Raw genomic sequence first — 7,523 nt, forward strand, 5'->3', positions numbered from 1 at the left:
TTTACCCACCGCTATTCAACATTGTACTGAAAGTTCTATCTACAGCAGTTAAACAAGAAGAAATAAAAGGCATCCAAATTTGAAAGGAAGAAGTAAACCCATCCTTATTCCCAAGTGAAATGATCTTAATATAGGAAATCTCCAAGAATCCACAAGAACACTACTAGGGCTAATAAATGAATTCAGAAAAATTGTAGGATACAAAATCAACACACAAAAATCTGCTGTGTTTCTATACATGTGAAATGAACAAGTCAAATAAATTATGAAAGGAATTCCATTTACAGTAGCATCAGGGGTTTGTCTCAGTTGGGCTCTGTTAACTCAGGGGGCTAAGTAAGCAATGCTAGGTTTAGGCTTTCATTCCATTCTGTTCTATAGCAAGTTTTTCCAAATCCAGTACTTCATAACTCTCTTATAATCAAGTTGCCAAGAGCTCCTCTTTTACTGTTCATTCATTGATGTTAGTACATATCCCAATCAAAACCCCCTTCTCTTCAAGGCGAATGTGTTACTGCAAGATTGCCCTGTGATTTTGCTACACACAGCCTCAGGGCCCATCACCCAGTAAGACGGGAGCTCTGCTTCCCATAATTAGTGTGTCATCGCTTCTCATGTTTTTGCATCATCTCCAGGCTGAAAGATGCAGCATGTAATAATTTTAAGAAATATACATCCACATCTTGATGACCAAAAATGGGGATCCACAAGGAACTTTTTGAAGCTCTTATCCAAACTACTCTCCCTCCCAATTCCACATCTTAAAATCAACTTGTATGCCCTTGTATAAATTACACAAAACCAAAAAAAAAAAAAAGACCCAGGAAAGTTTTTTTCCCTTCTGAGTTAGTGAGCTCATGGATTTTATTTCACAGCTTATGGAAAACAGTGCAGTGACACTTGTGGTAAACAGGATGTTGGCAACAAAGAGAAAATATCTCTCCTCAAACTCTATCAACTCTAACCTGCCAGCCTGTTGGTACCTGTGTAGTAAGAAGAGTCTGGTGCCTTGGAGGACTCAGGCTTGTCACAGAGGAGATCCTTACTGCCAGGACAAGCGCTGGCCATAGGAAATATAAGCTCTAAAACTCTCCCATAATATCTCTGACCCAATTTAGCACCACTTTTTTCCACTTCACTTTCAGGACTGAAACATAAAAGAACCAGTGTCCAGAGGCAAGTGACATATGCCTTATACTTGTGGCCATCCTTCCTTTGTTCGTTCATAAACTTTGCTTAAAATACTAAAATTGCCAATTCCTTGTAAAAAATACATTCTTGCCGTCACTGGCCACTGGCAAAGACTTTTATTTCCCAATGGATAAGAAAGCCTCCTTCATCTTCTTGGTCATAGTTGGGATGAGGTGCATGTGGTCATCCACACACTTGGTCACACAAGCGTCCAGCTGCTGCTTCACCTGAAGCTCCTTACCCCCAGCATCTATTGAATCTTTGACTTTGTGAAATGCATGGTGCACCGGGCCAGGTGGTCCTGGAACTTCTCCAACTCATTGGTGACCAAAGCCTGGACTTGAGCCAGAGGCACATGGCAGCACTCGATACACTGGTTCACCTGCTGTGTGAATGCCTGGCTGTCCTCACAATAGCTGGCACTGCACCTGAACATGAGACCCTGTGTCTTCTGCATGTTCTCTCTTTCCAGACTCTTCACTGTGGAGTCCACTACCTCCTGTACCTGCAGCTGCTGCAGCTCCACCACGGCGACCCTGAGCTGCCCTGCTCTGCTTAATTTTTCTAGAAATCTAAACTATTCTAAAAAAATTAAGTCTTGCCAGGCACAGACTCACAGTGGCTTACGCCTGTAATCCCGGCATTTTGGGAGGCCGAGGCAGGTGGATAGCTTGAGCTCAGGAGTTCAAATCCAGCTTGGGCAACATGGCAAAACCCCATCTCTACCAAAAATAAAAAAATTAGCCGAGCATGGTGGTGCACACCCATGGTACCAGCTGTGGGAGGCCAAGGTGGGAGGATCACTCGAGGGCAGGAAGTCGAGCCTGCAGTGAGCCATGATTGCACCACTTCAGTCCAGCCTGGGCAACAGTGAGATCCTGTCACGAATAATAATAAGAGTAATAATAATAATAGTCTATTAATTTTAAAAATGATTTAAAAAATCTATTGGCCATATGTATGTGGATCTATTCCTCACTCTCCTCTCTCTACTGTTTCATTTATCTTGCATCTATTCCTTTGCCAATATCATACTGTGTTTGTTAATTAAAGTACCTTTAGAGTGGATTTTAAACTTGTGCAGGGTAAATCCAATCTATTCTACTTTTTCAAAATTGTTCTAACTATTCTAGCTTCTTTGCTTTTCTGTATAAATTTTTTGAATCAACCTGTCTATGTCTCCCAAAAATTCTCTGGGATTTTGATTGCAATTGTATTAAGTGTATGTATGAATTTGGGAAGAATTGTCATCTTTTTAATATTGATTCTTCTAATTCATGAACACGGTGTCTTTCTCCATTTATTTAGACCTTCTTTGGAGTCTTTTATCAGCTATTTTTAGTTTTCAGCGTAGAGAGCATGTACATGTTTTGCGAGATTATTTTATTTGAGGACCTACTGTGAATTTTATTGTTTTAATTTTGGGTTCCAATTGTACATTGCCGGTAATATAAAAAGACAATTTACCTTTACACATTGACCTTGTATCTTGCTAAATTCTCTTATTAGTTCTAGAAGGTTTTTTTCTTTTTCTTTTTTCTTTTATTTTCTTTCCTTTTTTTTTTTTTGAGACAGAGTTTTGTTCTTGTTGCCTAGGCTAGAGTGCAATGGCACAGTCCTGGCTCACTGCAACCTCCGCCTTCTGGGTTCAAGCGATTCTCTTGCCTCAGCCTCCCAAGTAGCTAGGATTACAGGCGCCCTCCACCACGCCCGGTTAATTTTTGTATTTTTAGTAGAGATGGGGTTTCACCATGTTGGCCAGGCTGGTCTCGAACTCCTGACCTCAGGTGATGTACCCACCTAGGCCTTCAAAAATGCTGGGATTACAGGCGTGAGCCACCATGCCTGGCCTTGTTTTGTTTTTTCTTTTATATATTCCTTGAAATTTTCTACATATACAACCATATGATCTGCAAATAGGGCTAGTTTTATTGCATACTTTCCAATTTGTGTGCCTTTTTGTAAATTTTCCTTTTCATTGCACTGACTAGGTAAGAATGGACATCCTTGCCTCATTCTTAATTTTATGAGAATACCATAATGATAGCTGTAGATATTTAGATGTCTGTTGTCAAATTAAAGACATATTTTTCGGCCTAACATGGTGGCTCTCACCTATAATCCCATCACTTTGGGAGGTTGAGGCAGGTGGATCACCTGAGGTCAAGAGTTCGAGACCAGCCTGGCCAACATGGTGAAACCCCTTCTCTACAGAGCAAGACTCTGTCTCACAAAAAAAAAAAAAGACTTTTTTTTTTAATCCAAGCTTGCTAAGAGGTTCCTTTTCCCCATGAATGGACATTAAGTTTGGTCAAGTGCTTTTTCTACATTAATTAATATGATCTCGTGGGTTTTCTTCTCCTTAGTCTATGGTAGATTACATTGGTTGAGATCCAAATATTGAACCATACTTGCATTCCTGGAATAAACATTATTATGTCTTGCTGTGCTATTCTTTGTATACACTGCTAGTATAATAAACATTATATCATGCTGTACTATCCTTTTTTTTTTTTTTTTTTGAGAAAGAGTCTCACTCTTGTTACTCTTGTTGCCCAGGCTGGAGTGGGGTGGTGCGATCACAGCCCACTGCAACCTCTGCCTCCCAGGCTCAAGTGATTCTCCTGCCTCAGTCTTCTGAGTAGCTGGAATTACAGGCATGCGCCACCATGTCCGGCTAAGTTTTGTATTTCTAATAGAAACGGGGTTTTGCCATGTTGGCCAGGCTGGTTTTGAACTTCTGGCCTCAAGTGATCCACCCCTCCTCAGCCTCCCAAAGTGCTGAGATTACCAAAGTAAGCCACTGTGTCTGGCCTATACTATTCTTTTTATACATTGCTCATATAATAAACACCATTATGTCATGCTGTACTATTCTGTTTATACGTTGCTGATTTGCAAATGTTTTGTTGAGGATTTCTTTGTATTCAGAAACACATAATGGTATAGGTATAGTGGTCTATAATTTTCTTTTTTGTACTATCTTTGCTTTTATTATAATAGTAATGAAAGCCTCATAAAATGAGTTGGAAAGTATCCCTTTTCTATTTTCTGACAGAGATTGTATAGAATTAATGTTTTCTTCTCATTTAAATAGTTGGTAGAATTCACCAGTAAAATCATATGGGCCTGGAGATTTCTTTTTAGAAGTCTTTTAACTATTCATTTGATTTCTTTAATAGTCATAGGATTATTTAATTATGTCTGTTTCATCTTAGGCATGTTTTAGCAGTTTGTAGTTTTCTAGGAATTGGTTCATCCATCTAAAGTTTGTGTGCATAGAGATGCTCATGGTATTTGTTGTGGGGAGCAACAACTATCCAGGACAGTGGTGTGGGGGTATAAGAATTTGCCAAGACAGGCCGGGCAATGTGGCTCACGCACTTTGGGAGGCTGAGGCAGGTGGATCATCTGAGGCTGGGAGTTCAAGACCAGCCTGACCAACACGGAGAAACATGGAGAAACCCTGTCTCTACTAAAAATACAAAATTAGCCGGGCGTGGTGACGCACGCCTGTGATCCCAGCTACTCTGGAGGCTGAGGCAGGAGAATCGCTTGAATCCGGGAGGTGGAGGTTGCGGTGAGCCGAGATTGTGCCATTGCACTCCAGCCTGGGCAACAACTGCAAGACTCTGTCTCAACAACAACAAGAAAAGAATTTACCAAGACAGTTGTTGGTACAGAAAGGCAGATTTATTAGAGAAAGTAGGAAAATACGTTGCCAGAGAGACAATGGGTAAGTCCGCAGAAGCTGACTGCAAAGAAACAAAGACTTGTGGAGATTTTGTAGGCAGTGCTTATGCTGAAGAGGGCTTTGTGTGGGACTGATAATACCAAGATGGCAGTGAGTTAACTTGCAGGTGTCCTGTGATAGCTGGGTGCGGGAAGACTGTGAATTATTTGCACAGGAGGGCTATGTATCCCAGACCATGAGAAAGGCAGACTTGCAGCTTATCTGCTTTCTCTTTTTGCTTTCCCTTGGTCCTGCAAACCTGACTCCCTTTCCCTGGTTAGGACTCCACATCTCCCTACTAACAGAGCAACAATAAGAAATATTTACCATGTGGGTGAAGATTTCATCTTCCAACTGCTTCCTGCTGACCAGAGGCATCGAGCTGGCCCGACCTAATCCTGTTAGTCTGTCAGGGGGTTACAAGGGCCGAAATCCTTGGCTTGGGAGTTAATTGGGCAGAGTCATTGTGTAACCATGGGGTTGAGGGCAGCATTTGTAGCCTAAAATTTTGTCCTGCTGTATCCAAAGGAGAGTCATGGAGTTCTTTTAGTGGCTGATACCCTCACTGCAGTGACATTTTAGTTTGAAATTGTTGTATTCTAGAAGACACAAAACAAGATATTGCATTAATAATACATAATACAAATAAGCTAATATAAGCATTATTATAGGTGGGAGAAGTGGGGCCCGAGAGATAAGATTTCTAAATGTTAATTCAATAAGAGAAAATCAAGGAAAAGTTTGTAGATGTACTAGTGAGGAGTTAGTTTAGTTTTGACCTTTATTTCTATATATTCCATTCCAGTTGCTGAACTATGTACAGCTATGAAAGAATTACTACACATTTTGCTGGCATTAACTTCATTGTTTCCCCACCATAGAAAAAACCTGTGGAGGTGCACAGTGAACTTGTCTCCCATTCCTGGTGTGTCTAATTATAATTGAGGGTGTAATTGCAATGGGCTCGAACTAAAGCCCCTAGGACAGGGCCAGACCCCTTGGAGTTTGTGGTATAGAGATGAGCCTTACAGCCTCTACGTATGATGAAGGCAAACAAATTTTTAATAAGAGGCATTTTTATGGAAACAGAAGAAAAAAACAAACATTACCATTGGGCACAATTTATCCAGATGTTAAACTCAACGCATTTTTAGTTATAGAGGAGGAAGGCAGTGGCCATCTTACCCTTTTCATTCTTTTGCTTGTATTTTAAAGAATGAACTTTAGTTTGCAGGACCTTAGGAAAGAGGTAATAGCAACTCCATTGAGTTTAAATTAGAAAAATAAAAGGAAAAAAATGTTGAATGCATTGGGAACTTGTAGCCCAGAAGGAATTCAGGATTTGGTTAAGATTGTAGAAAATAATATAAAACTTTAAAACAGTGGACAAGACTAGAATTTGATGACCGATGGACTACAGCTTTTTTGAAACACAATTTTTCTTTCCAGTTCGCTAAAAACAAATTATAATGGAAAAAATCTATTGGTAAAATAAGTTTTCGTCTTATTATACTTGGCTTGAGTATTTACATAAAGTTAGCAAGAATAATTATTTTGCATATAGACTCTTCTATTTTTTAAATTTGGTTTTGCTGAAACTTTATTCCATAGAGAATCTCAGATTTGACTTTAATGTCTTAAGCCCAATTATGGGTTTGTGCCATTAAACACCTGTATGAGTTGGGTAAATTCTTTTCCTCTTGAGGTCCCAAGACAACTTCGGGCTCCTGGGTCTGTTAGAAAGTGACATTCTTTACTTATCACAGTTAGGAACCCTGCACAGGGACTGCGTAGATAAGGTATGAGGCCAGCTTTTCCAAGGAACTTTTATTGGCTTTATAAGTTAACTTTGATTTCGCCTCCCCACCCCCCCCAAAAAAAGCGTACCATTCCAGTTAAAGCTTGGTAAAAATAACCAGTGTCTCCAATTGTGACCTGTTACAAAAGAAAACAGATTTTTTCTTTTCTTTTCTTTTTTTCGAGACAGGGTCTCGCTTTATCACCCAGGCTGGAGTGCAGTGGCGCAATAGCAACTCACTGCAGCCTCGACCACCCAGGTTCAAGCAATCTTCCTGCCCCAGCCCCCCAAATAGCTGGAACTACAGGCATGTGCCACCATCCCCAGTTAATTTTTTGTGTTTTTCATAGAGACAGGATTTTGCCACATTGCCCAGGCTGGTCTCGAACACCTAAGCTCAAACAATCCACCTGCCTGAGTGCTGGGATTACAGGCATGAGCCATGGCACACAGCAAGAAAATAGAAAATAGATTTTCACGCCATGGTGTGAGCCACGGCACACAGCCAGAAAATGAACCATGACACACAGCCACAAAATAGATTTTTAATGAATATATGCAAATCACTAGTTTTTAGTTTTTTTTGCTTTTTAGTTTTTAGTTTTCCATTAGTTAATTTATGTAATTAACTTCTGTTCTGCTCGATATTTATGAACATATTAGCTTTTAATGGGAGTCTGGGAAGTTTTTTTCTTTAATTCTAACGTTACAATTTCCAAAGTTATTAGAAACCTGCACTCAAGAGCACCTGTTAGAGTTCTACAGGTGATTGTAAAACCAAGAGCACCTGTTAGAGTTCTA

At 40.1% G+C, this 7,523-nt stretch overlaps 1 pseudogene; it reads right to left on the reverse strand.

The window, feature by feature from the left end:
* Positions 1 to 1,307: 1,307 nt before the first annotated feature.
* Positions 1,308 to 7,523, reverse strand: part of LOC105507169 — a 10,716-nt pseudogene continuing 4,500 nt past the window's right edge.

The sequence above is a fragment of the Colobus angolensis genome, unplaced genomic scaffold (assembly GCF_000951035.1).
Source record: "Colobus angolensis palliatus isolate OR3802 unplaced genomic scaffold, Cang.pa_1.0 Scaffold144, whole genome shotgun sequence".
NCBI lineage: Eukaryota > Metazoa > Chordata > Mammalia > Primates > Cercopithecidae > Colobus > Colobus angolensis.